The sequence below is a fragment of the Sinohyriopsis cumingii genome, chromosome 6 (genome assembly GCF_028554795.1).
Source record: "Sinohyriopsis cumingii isolate HCF-2022 chromosome 6, ASM2855479v2, whole genome shotgun sequence".
NCBI lineage: Eukaryota > Metazoa > Mollusca > Bivalvia > Unionida > Unionidae > Sinohyriopsis > Sinohyriopsis cumingii.
This window is the reverse complement of record NC_142966.1, coordinates 55637634-55650932: the sequence shown is the minus strand read 5'-3', so window position 1 is coordinate 55650932 and position 13299 is coordinate 55637634. Positions and strand designations below refer to the sequence as shown.

General features: G+C 34.5%; 1 long non-coding RNA gene across 1 annotated transcript; it reads right to left on the bottom strand.

The window, feature by feature from the left end:
* Positions 1-7649: 7649 nt before the first annotated feature.
* LOC149796970 (uncharacterized) lies at positions 7650-12496 on the bottom strand. Its single transcript, XR_016421759.1, has 4 exons — positions 12330-12496; positions 9094-9153; positions 8578-8630; positions 7650-7896 (listed from the first exon to the last, which is right to left on the bottom strand). It is a non-coding gene; the product is annotated as an uncharacterized LOC149796970 (long non-coding RNA).
* Between the last annotated feature and the right edge of the window lie 803 nt (positions 12497-13299).

Sequence of the window (13299 nt, the reverse complement as noted above, 5' to 3'; positions counted from 1 at the left end):
TGTCAGCTGCCTTCCTGCGCTCAGTTATTACGACTGAGTTACTGGAACATACGAGTGGTGATGGTTGTGATCAAGTGACAAAGTATGAAGAAATTAAGTAAACATTTCGTCCCACTCTAAAACTCGTATAACTAGTTGTTCTATATGATGAACGGCATAGTACAGTAACGGTGCTGATGGGCCGGATAACATAATTGATAATTGCTATCAACACTGAATACTAGTAGACAAGAATGTCAGAAGGACTATATTACATTACCGATACATTCACAATTTACAAGAAATCATGCACCAAAACTTGGAACCTTGTATTTTCGTATTGTTTTTTAAAACACAAAAGGCTTGTGATACAGTTTGTCATGATTGTTTGATAGTAAAGCATTCTTATAGCCTCATCACTGTAAAAATAATAGCTATCGACAGGAATTCCTATTACATTCTGACCAGTTCCAACAAAATATATGCTACATCCTAATTCTTTTTCATGAAACATGACGTAGGACAATGAGGAATCATCTCGACTTTTCCTTTTCAAAGAAACACAACAAGCTATTTCTTAGTTTGGAATAGTGCCCCTTTAATGCTCGGATTAGCAGTGATGGCTTAGCGATGTCTTGGCCACAGACAAAGGAGACAGGGGTAAAATATTAGAACCAAGTCAAGATATGCAGGATTGTTTTTGTGTACAGACCACATTTCCAGACAATTTTCTGAACCCTTACATCATGTTGGAAAGATTCGGCATGGTAAATAATTCGTAATTGTTTCCAATCATGCCGTTTAAGGTCTGGCAAAAAAATAAGAAGGTTACCAAGTGTATGCATATCTCCATGGAGATCAGTTGATAAATGAAGACATGTCTGTGGCACATGTCGATATTTTAAGGTCAATACATTTAAGTTCAATGCAGAGACATAAAAACAGATGATTCATATAGCAAGGACTAAAGCCACTAACTTCTGTTTGTTGATACAAAATAGCTGCTTTCCTTAATATATTTTATGTGAATGAACTTAGAAATTGCTTGATTTAGAACGGAAAAAGCTAAATGAAAATTATTTTACAAGCTAATTGCTAAAAGAAATATGCAGGCACTTTCAATTCACATATGTATCAGTCTATGCTAACTTTTGATCCAACCTGAAATAGTATGCGCACATTTTTTGTTCTCCAAGATTTCTTTAACTTCCGTGGGAAAATTGTTGCTTGGATTAACGTGTCTTTCTTGAAACGTTTGATAATTGTCTTGCGCATGAATCTTATGATGCGAAGAATTATGTAGCTGCTATATTTAGCAATTTGAATAAGTAAACTCTTTAAATTAACATCATGGATGTTACAGCAGGGAGCTGTATCACAGGCAAGAAACCAATGCGGACATTTGTTGATGACACGATTTATCGGAGCAAAACTGAGGCGGAAATTTTAATGGCTTATATGAACTTATTGCTCTTTTTAATAGGGAGATTAATGATTAGTTTTTAATAAATTTAACTTGGACATTACGTAACACAGTTCCTGGTCATCACAAAGAGGTATGTGTCTCTTCTGAGAGTTATGTTTAAATAATATAACATTACCTATAATCTATGACTGTTACAGTACACTTTTGACCAATAATCTCCATATGGGAACAATTACTAATGATTTTCCTTGTGAGCTCTATGTCGACTGGATTATTTGGATTATGGAAAGTTTTTAGAAACTTTGCTTGTTGAACCATAAACAATCGTCACGCAACCATTGCACATCTATCATGAAAGTAGGTTGCTTGACAAGAAAAACAAATTTCCATGCAAATGACAAATGTATATTAACAGCGCCAACTTTAGTGCGCCTGTCAATAATCACTTAATTTCACGTCTTCAACACTATGTGCATGTCAGACACAATGATGACGGAAGTATATATATATATATATATATATATATATATATATATATATATATATATATATATATATATATATATATATATATATATATATATATATATCACTAAATTATGCGTATCACACCATCACAGTGTATGGCTCAATGTCAGGATTATTTTGTATCTTTATATATTTGTAGACATGGTCAAACTTACGTCAGAAACACAGTAATGTACAATTGCTTTGGTCAATAATTCATATTTCAATCTGTCAGGTAAAGTTGCATTTTTAAACAAATAATTTTTCATTCCTTCTGCCGTTTATTTTATCTACCTCTTTAATTATTTGCATATATTAGTGTAGTGGTTATTCTTTGGGTGTGGGATATATACTTTATGATGACAGTTTTCTGATTGTAATTAAGTGATATATGTGTACGTAAATCAACATAGTATTCAATCTCTACGGAAGTAAATAAAGATGATCATGATGTATTGTTACGACTCTATGGTCTTAAACTAAGTAATAGAAAAGAATAGAAACCAACAAGTTTTGTAAAATTTAACAAATAATTTATTTCCCTAAAATACAAAGTGAACATTTAAAAAGAACTAACAGTATTGCGGATTAAAGTTATATCACCTCTCCTAGTAAATAAAGTTCTAATTAAATTCCAGTAGTGTTCGAAATATGATCAAGAACTGAAGGCGTCTGTAGTCTTGATTGTACTAATCTACCAGCAGCCTGAAGTGTGATTTTGTACTAACAGTCTTTCAATTAATCACAATAATATAATCCAAGGTGTCCTTGTCTGAATTCATTATAATTTCAAATTAATGTTTATGTCCAATAATAGTATTTAAAAGCACTTTTGTATTTCCAGTGACTAGATAATTTGAATAAATACATTCTACCCAAATGAAAATACTGAACACATCAATAAGGCTGATTTACAGGAATGGGTAATTTCTCGAGTAAACAAGATTATCAACCACTGTACCTGATTTAGGTCACAATTAGCTCTTTCTGGAAATACTACGTCTATTTAACGGAAATGTCCATTCCAGAAGACTCTGAGTTGTTTGGAACATAAAATCTCTTTCTAAAATTTTAATAAAGCACATAATGTCCTTGACGTAGACCAAAATAATAATCCTAATATGTAAACCACACTTATAGGGAAATATTAAAATATGTTATTTGTTTACTAAATTAAAAGTTACTGGTCAGGTAGACACTGAACTTGATTTTGGACAAGGTCAGGTCCAAAATACAATTATACACAGCACACAGTCGTGGAGGGGGAAAAAAACTAACAAAGAACACAAATTAAATATACATGACAGTATGTAAAGGGGCGCTAGACATAACATATGTAATTATTGTCCACGTTTCATTTACCTTCCCATGAGTATCCATCAATTAGCCTACGCGAATACTTCGTGATGGTGGTGTTGCAATTAAAAGTAGAGATTTGTTGAAGTTTTGCTCAAACACCGTCATTTTTATTCTGGGTCGGATTTTTCTTCTTTCAGTTGACCAAAAGTGCAAAATTTGACATGTTCGGACAGTTTGAGTGCTACATAAACCACAGTTTTAAACTGTAAATGACTCAGCTTCTACTTTAACTGAGAGAAGAAAAAAAACGACTGGAAAAACAGCAGTAACTTCTAGAATGCAACATCTGTATACTACTACAAAGCTTTACTAAAATAGTAACTTGCTAGTGATGTTCCCATACCTCTCTGCGAGCGTATTGATTGAATCAACTGCACTTGTGATGTTTTCGTGATCTTCGACGAGTGTATCGTTGGAATTGCAAAACTGCACTAGTGATGTTCCCATACTCAGCGAGTGTATCGTTTCAATTACAATCATATAGACAGCGCGATTCCATATTTTAAAAAATGAATGATTAGTAAAAAGGACGATGAAGTAAGTTCATATTTTATGATTCTATATAACTCATGGCAGAATGTTATCAGAACTTTTTTTGGTTTTTAGTTTTCTAGTTTTGAACTGTACTTTTAAGACATTATTGGCAATATCATTACGAGGAATTATGAGATTCACTGCAATTCCCAAGATACACGACTAGGCAGCTGACCCTGGCTGACCTAGATAGATATCCAACCCGCTACCTTTGGAGTACGAGTCCCATTCTCTACAACATAAACAACCGCGACTCCAAACTTAGTTTGTCGGGTGGACCGATTTTAAATTCTTCAACACTTTTTTGAAAAAATAATAATAGTAAGACACCATCTGATGCGATGAACGCAGTATCGAGTGACGGTACCAAAATAGCCTCTCTGAATTGTGTGCGTCGAGAATTGACAATAAAACAATTATATGAATAATAGTAAAATGCATGATTGTATAAGGTCGTGATGACAAGTTGCAGTTTGTTGCAAGACTTGATATGAAATATAAACGGTAACAATCGACACAGTTTATCATTTATCATAAATCCCTGTTTTAAGCAAGGACTGAATCATACAGTACTCTTTACAACATGTTTTCGATTTGACTGAAAATGATAAAAATCATTTCCAGATATCTACTATTTATTTAGGTCGTGATAATTAAATATATTGCACGATTCTGACAGTGTACAGTTAATGAAGAAAATAATTAGCAAATGATCTCTTTTTTTCCTGGATATATTGTTTTGTGCAGCTTAAAATCCAAACGCCTTCTGTGTACGGGGTGGGTGGGTTTGGGTTTTCAGAGTGTCCGGACCTCTCACCCTGCTAAAAAAAATAAAAACGTACACATACAAAAGTATAGTCATTTGTCACTTGAAATTTGACCATTGTTCTATTTTTGCGCACGTGTATTGGGTATTATGCACACTTTGAGTAAACAGACACATAGATTTTTGCTTTGGTGCTCATTCGTTGAAAGTCAGGGCCCTTTTAAAGTTTTGGGACCCCACCCAAAATACTTGATCGGATCAGGCCCTGGAAGTTATACCGGGATTGTTTTTACTTTCATTTTACTTATGCGTCAAATATTGTTATATTGAAATGATGAACGAATACGGGCTTGACGTATGTTTACATCTCTTTCAAGGTAAAAAGAACCTTCAACAAAAATGAAAAGTTTGGAAGTTTTAGTTATTTCACTCACATTTTTAATATGATATATACCACTGCGACACATTCTTTACATTTGGTGCATCTAGTATGTGTGCCATTTCTATGTAATCAATGTCAAGAGCTAATGGATTATATTTTTTGTTATTATTTATACATTGTGTATCTACCATACACAGGTTAGGCCAGTTTGATCTATCTTTTTCACACTCACAAGGAATATGTCCAGGTCCTCATCAGTTAATTTATCGTCTGCAAATGACCGCTCATTTTGTGATCTTTTTCTTATAATCTGTATATATTTTCACAGTTGTATGCTTTCATCAATTTTGCATATATCTACAGAGTATAGTATTTCTCATCAATTTAAGGTCTTCTCAAAATCGTCTTTGTTTTTTAAAATCTCAGCGAAGCATCGACCTATATATAGAACTTCGCCTTAGGTTGCTGATCGAAAATTAGGCCGCTGTGTATTTGAGCCAATTTCACACCCGACTCATGTTTAATTTTAAATTTCTGTCGTGTGTCAATTATTTGTGTGTGCTGTGAAAATGTTTTTCATGAATGAAAGAGCGAAATGAAAACTATCATGGACGTTATATATCATACGGGACTCTATACGGTTTTCATTGTTTCACACACCATGTACGACTGGACCACCCCACTAAGCCTCGAAGGGATAAAGAAACTAACTGTACCAGTAGAATTTGCTAAGTATCCCAAATACTGTTCGTGCGATTTGTTGGCCGAGGGTCAGTTTACAATGTAATCATTTTGATGTATGCAATTGTGAAAGCGTACGAGAACATAGCTGGTGCAGTCTATTTTTGCAAAATTTTAGAACTGTAAATTGTCCGAGAGAAAGACGAGAAATTCTCAAGTGCAGTTTCCTTTCCCAAGATCGTATAATTTCTAATTGCCGTACAGGAGTACGAGAACATCTCTGGATTTGTATATTTGTTTTTAAAAATTCGTAGATTTTTGGTGCCTTTGAGGAATACGTCTCTCTCTCTCTCTCTCTCTCTCTCAGCTGGTATTTCTAGAGTCGAAGATAATTTTGTATTTGTAAAATATTTATTCTAATTCAAATAATGATAAAGACACTCTGTAGTCATTCATACAAATCTTTGTTGAAGTATTACAGAGCGAGTTACAGACAGATAATTATTATATTTCTGTCATTTTCTCGTCTTTTTCACCTTAACTTTATGGATTCTTTGTGTAGCAGTCAAGCTGCTTCAGAATATTTCAAATTGTACATTTATGTCGATTTTCTAGAGTGAGTTAACAATTACACACTCAGTCAAAAAATTACACATAGACAGTGGCAACGCTGTAATACGCCATCTCTACACTAATGTAACTAAATCCATCTTTGTTTTTGCTTATATATCGCATTAGTGGTTTGTCTTCATTTTTGTAATTTCCTTGCTCTAAGTTGTATGCACTAAATCTAAGTTTGGATGAATAAAAAGATATGATGATGAATTATTAATAATTCAATCGTCAAAGAGTGTAGACCAATAATTTACTGGGTCTGTTTATTCGTTCATGTCTTCTTAGCCTTGAAAAACCGGTTATTGTTAGGATGGGAATCGACTAATGCTGCTGCTGCTGCTGCTACTACTACTATTACTGGAGTTTCAAGACACAAAATACCTCACTCTGCTTTAAAGATTACAGAATGAGTTGCTGTTTATTGTTTATATCAAAGTTCATTTTTTTTTTTAAAAACGGAACGCAAAGTAAACATGACCCTAGAACAGATAGAAGAAGAACATGTATTTGCACCATGTAAAAAGTGATAGTAAAAATGGCGAACCTGTTACATCGTGATAATTTGGCTTCATAATAAAGAATAAATGAGAGATAACGCAGCCGTTCAAAATACGTAGGCACTAAAATAATATAAAAAAACAGATAAATCTATAGCTACAGTAATATTATTTATAAACAGTAAGTTATAACAGACGATACTTTCAGTTTCCGTTATGTTCATTAAATCAAACCAACTTTATTACTAAACAATAAGGTTCTGTGACTTTGTTCTTGTACAGTGGATGTGTTTGGAAATTTATATTATTATTGTTATTATTATTATTATTATTATTATTAGCAGCAGCAGCAGTAGCTGGCTACCGTTATTCTCCGAGTATATTTTACATTGGTAAAGTTCAAAATTGAAAAGAATCACAATATTTCAAGGTTTTATTTAAATAATTGGCAAAAAGATGAAAGAAACAATGGAAATTCCAGAACTGAGATGCCTTGCAAATATTGTTACTTCAATAAAAGTGATTCTTGATGTATAATGTTGAATGTGTTGTTCAGTGTATGGAATATTTATGTTTTTACAATCAGAGAGTATTAATAAACAAACGAAACGCCGTGTAGTAAACCTTTACTATAATGGCAATTTTGCTGAGAGAATTTGATAAAGAATCTATTTTTAATTTGCAAAACAGTTAACGAAAATGAATAGAGGTTTTGCTATCACGCACATGGTATTAGTGTGTTTACGTCTTTAAAGACTCGTAGCTGGAACGAATTATGAATTTTAAATAGTACATCGTTTCTTGTCACTTCTACGGACTAGACGCTGATATTTTAATCGTTTATGTTTCTTTTCCCCTATACAGTATATAATGAAATATTAAAAAATAATTAGAAAGTGGATGGAAACCGTGCTGATTACATTTATTGAGTTATGATATAATAGCTGACGTCAATGGACAATTAGAGGTCGCAATTATTAAATAAATTAGCATGTTTTTCACAAATTGACAATAGATCGGATGATAATTAAAATTTAAATTGCACTCGTATGCAGTTTGGATAAATGGTTGATCCGCCAGACTTGTGTCCAATCCGTGTCACTCATCAAATGGCCGCTGTACATCTCTATGGTTTTCAGTCCCACCAGAACTGCAATAAGAAAAGATATTGTTATACTGTTGCTTGTTTGAGACGGATCGAATGCCACTAAAAGACGGATCTGATGCCACTAAAACAAAAGCACTTGTATGAGACGGATCTAATGCCACTAAAACATAAGCACTTGTATGAGACGGATCTGATGCCACTAAAACAATAGCACTTGTATGAGACGAATCTAATGCCACTGAAAAAATAACACTTGTATGAGACAGATTAAATGCCACTAAAACAATAGCAATAGTATAAATGTATCAGCAAGAGGGATATTATCTCCGTTACACAATCGCTTCCTAGTGGTTAGAGCGTCCTTCTCGGAAGCGGGAGGTCTTGGGTTCGAACTACGGCCGAGTCATACCAAAGACTTACAAAAATGGTACTAACAGCTGCCTCGCTTGGCGCTCAGCATTAAGAGGTTAGTGTTGAAGCTACATTTTAAAAAAAATCCTAATCCTTTAGACAAACAACCTTTTCAATGTTTTCGAGGTACTCAGATGTAGGTAAACATCTCAAATTATTTTCGTTGTTACTTTTTCATCCTCATTTGGGATGATTTAAATTTCTGCCGACTAGAATAAAAATGTCCAGACCAATTTAGGTAACTGAGGTTTATATTAACATACGTACACAAATACATACATGCATGTGTACATTTCAAAGAACAATACTCACATCCAACCCGTCACGGTCAAGGTAAGAATCTTCGAACATAAGTGCCCACGACACTGGAACAAGACAGAAACAAAACAAGATTATCATTAGCTGGTAGAACGTCACACTAGTAACCTTGCGCTTGCTCCTCAAACTCCAACTGTCCGGTGTGTCTTTGGGGAAAAGCCATCGCTGAACTCCCATTGTATAGACATAATAAATCCATTAATGTATTCAAAGTGATGTTCAAATTAACAAACCAAAACCTATCATTAAATAATATATATTTACCTTTATCATTAATAACTGGTGAATATTACAAATTAAATTATCTTGTGATGAAACAAAAGCGATGCAGTGCAATAATGCAGTACATGAAAGTATGCCGGTATGTTTTGCGGTTATCTTACCAGAAATATTTGGTACTCTCTCTCTCTCTCTCTCTCTCTCTCTCTCTCTACATATTTTATTAATCGTACAGTGTACTGAGTAGTTTGTTCTCCATAGGGATAATATAATATATAATATTTTACTTACGCTGATTCTGATTTTGATTTTGATTTTGATTCGACGACTGGTATTGATACAACCATGGGACTGAAAAGAATATATTTCATTAAAAGTAGAATAATTTTCCACTCAAGAGAACAAAATTTCATATTAGATGGATAAATATATTCGCTTTGCATGGTATTAATAAACCACATACATATATATTTATATATAATACAAATATTGGAGAAAAAATATTCTATATTTTCAGTATTTAGCAAACAATTTTAGTTAATGTTAATACAATTTCTATTAAATATGTATACAGTAAAACTTCCATAAACTGGTTATTGCTGGAACCAAGGTGTTCGCCGCTTTATGGAGACAACCACTATACAGATGTTTGGATGGTATTAAAGCGTCCTTACTGGAACAAAAATATGTGGGCAACAGGACGCCCTGTAGAATTATTTGGGGGTTTGGGTAGGAACATGTATTGGTCAGATATTAAGTTTTACGGTTGTTTCTCAATACATGTTTAGAAGTGAAATGGGGGAGGCACTTGCCGCACACCCCACCCTTGCTCCTGTGTGGGCGCCCATGGTGGGGCAGTGTGCAGATGACACTAGGTCGTAGAGGGGCCAGTCCAGAAGAGAATGTCGGGCTAGAGTGGACTGTCTGCAGATAAATTATTGTTGCAGAAGGGCAGGAGAAAGCCAGGTCACAGAAAGGCTACTGCGCAGAGTAAACCTAGTTACAGAGAGTCCAGTGTGCAGAGGAAGCCGGGTTACAGAGATGCCAGTGTATAGAAGAAGCCAGGTTAGAGAGCGGCCAGTGTGCAGAGGAGCCAGGTTACAGAGGGATCATATTCGGTACGTTTTGCTGTATGTTAGAACACGCAGGTCACATGAAACAAACGATCTTTGTCTTTCATCGTTTATTATATTATATGACCTGTCTGCGAGTGCATTGCACTTTTAAATATATATATATATAGTTTAAAGTGTAATGCAATATATTCGTTATAATTAATTTATAGAAAATCATACATACATACATACATACATACATACATACATACATACATACATACATACATACACATAGAGGCGCGGTGATTATTGCTTTGGAGTCGTAACTAGAAGATTACGGGTTCTGTACCCATCATCGGATCGACTACCGTGATGTGCCCTTGGACAAGGCCTCGGCACGATATAACCTTTAAAGTGTTTATTTGCCCCAGCATAATAAAAAAAATACTTTTTTATATTTATGCATTCTTACTCGCTGTCTTGTTTGCTTACTTACGTACTTATTTAATGACTAATGTATTTCTTTGTTGTTGTTCAAGTACACTGAAATGGGTATATCATGCCGAATAAACGGGAGCTAAGTGCCTATCCCATGGACACGCATAAGCAGCTATCTCATGCTGGCCTGGGTGGGTATGGAAATCCGCGACCTTTGCATTGCAAGTTGGGTGGACGTTCCGCCCAGTGAGCTACATCTGCTCCTTATAAGACTAATGCGCGTGTTTTAGGCTCCAATGCGCTATCTCATAAGAGCCGATCGGAAACGTTGCTTTTGTAATCTCGAGAGAAACAACTGCAAAAATTGTTTTAATCACACGATCACAAATTGGAGACAGCAGGAATGCACGTTTCTTGAGGCTCAAACGCGCGATCTGGTGGGATCCAAATGGGAAAAAGTCGCTTTAATCATATGATTACGTATTTGTGATATCATTAATGCTCGTCATCGGGTTCCGAATAGGTAATCTCGAGAAAGCCAGTCGTTATGGTCAATTGAATCACATGATTACATATTAGAAATGACATGAATAAGCATTATCTAGGCTTGAACACGCAACAATGAAGAACCCTTTGGGAATAGCTGTTTAGATGACAAGATCTCTATTAAAATGGCCACCTGACGTGAATCAATGCAAAAAATGTATATAAAAGAAGACAGAAAAGAGACACATAGGAAACACCCGTACTACTGTCTCTGAGTCTATGCTTTCGAATAGATGATAATTGCGTTAAGTTAATGTCTTCAGGCAGGGTGCATAGGGATACAAGAAATACGTGCATCACGTGGTCAGAATTAAGAGAGCTTTAACCGAAAGTGGCTCGGATAGAGAATTGTGACTGTTTTATGTTTACATAGACACAAATCTAGGCTAAATAGAGGTGATACATAATGATATATAGACGATACCCTCTTTTCGCTATATCTTTCAGTCGCATTCTTATTAGCCAACCACTCTAAGTAAATCATCTGTGATGCAAGTATGTAATTTTGTATATATTGCTCATAAATAATACCCCATGAATGACCTTATTCAAAATTTGTATTTGTGTTTGCTGTAGAAAAATCTCGTGATGATTGTCTTCAATTACAGAAAGATACAAATAAATCTGATGATTCAACCACTGAAAGAAAATATTATGCAGCTTGCTAGAATGGGAAAACAATGTTAAGTACAACTATATACTGGAAGGATCTATGATGCCATCTGGATCCCTTATCAAGCTCTTGGGAGTAAATATTGCAAGTGATTTAAGATGGAATAACCACGTCAGTAAATTCAGTGTCAAATTAACACAATTTTGTCCATACTGCATAGAAATGTATATTTTTGTTTATTCCTTCTGTAATGGAATATTTATCCAATGCACGTGAGCTCAGATTGCGGTATTCTTCTAAATGCGATAAAAAAAAATGTCCAAACTAGGGCAACTAGATTTGTGTTGCAAGCAATCAGTTTCAGTCACAATTCTAAATGATCTTAACTCGAATCATTAAGTACACGTAAGAATCACAAGAGAGCCATAGTGCTCTACAAAGTCGTTTCCATTTAAAATATATCTCGAAGAACCACTCAACCGGAAAAGAAAAATGTACATCAAATGCTTCAAAGAACTGTATGCCAGAACAAACGTTTTTGAGTCCCGATTTATTCCAGGACCGGAACTCAGAACCCACAGATTTACAATTATAAGGCTCTTTCTTAACACGCACAAAAGGTAAGAAATATAAATATACATACTTTCACGTCCAGTACCACGCAAAGAAATAAAGTATGTCAAGTGCGACGTCGTTTGAAGAAGAATCCAAATCATTATTAAACACTCCTTTTTTTAATTGGGCCTTGTGACCGTATGTGACAATACAATAAACTGGAAGCATTATTCTGAAAAAAATTTAAGATGATGTGATGGATTATTTAAGTTATCATTAAAAGCGCACTGCCAACAATGTATTTAAAATCTACTTACATGCCGTACAGCATCCTACAAATAATGTCGTTAAAACAAGAAGGACGAAGAAACCCATATCCATTGTCATTGTCCTGTATACGTCTGGTTCAAGACTGGCACACTAAATAAAAGTTTCTCTTTTTTCGGTGAAGATCTGTTTTGCTTCCTGATATAGGCGTAACAAATGCACTCGTTCCGACGAAGATCTATTATATTTGTTCAGTTTACAATACATACCCGAATATCACTATACCACAATAACGAAACCAGTAGCCCAAATTCATTTCATACGCAAATCCATTTCTTGCAATCAGTTTCTTCTGTTGAGAAAATAATTGCTGCCATCACCTTAAATTTCTTCTGATTTTTTTTTGTTGCATCATGGTTGATGATATTGATCAAGGACTGCAACTGGTATATTGATGTATACGTTATCTGATGACAAATATTCTTTTATTTTTCTTAATCTTTTCGAACGAGATGCATGATGGTGGTTAATGATGCATGAGGTAATTAATTTTCAGCCGTGACGTTTACCTTATTTGCTTGTTCAGGCGATGCCTTCTGTTTGTTAAAGCAAAGACCACGATTGTTATATAGTCAACAAGACGATCATTATCTGCATTCTATGGAAAAGGTTGTGATCATAATTTCATGGTTGAACTGCTGATATTTGATTTGAAAGAACCAAGACAAATTTGTGCTTATGAACTTCGCATACTTTTGATATTCTTGTTTATGATGTCGTCTGCTTTCAGCAAGTGCGTTAATTATGACAGAGAAAAGATAATCATTGGGGAAACAAAATAGTCATTAAATTCAAAGCCATTAAAGATAGACTCATGTTTACATCACTTAGAATCAACAAATTTGCTAACATAAGTAAACAACAGTTACGGATCTGTCAACGAAATGGGTTTGGTAGATACATCTACAGCTATAGATCAAATGAAATATGCACTTTGTCCTTGTATAAATTTGTGAATGT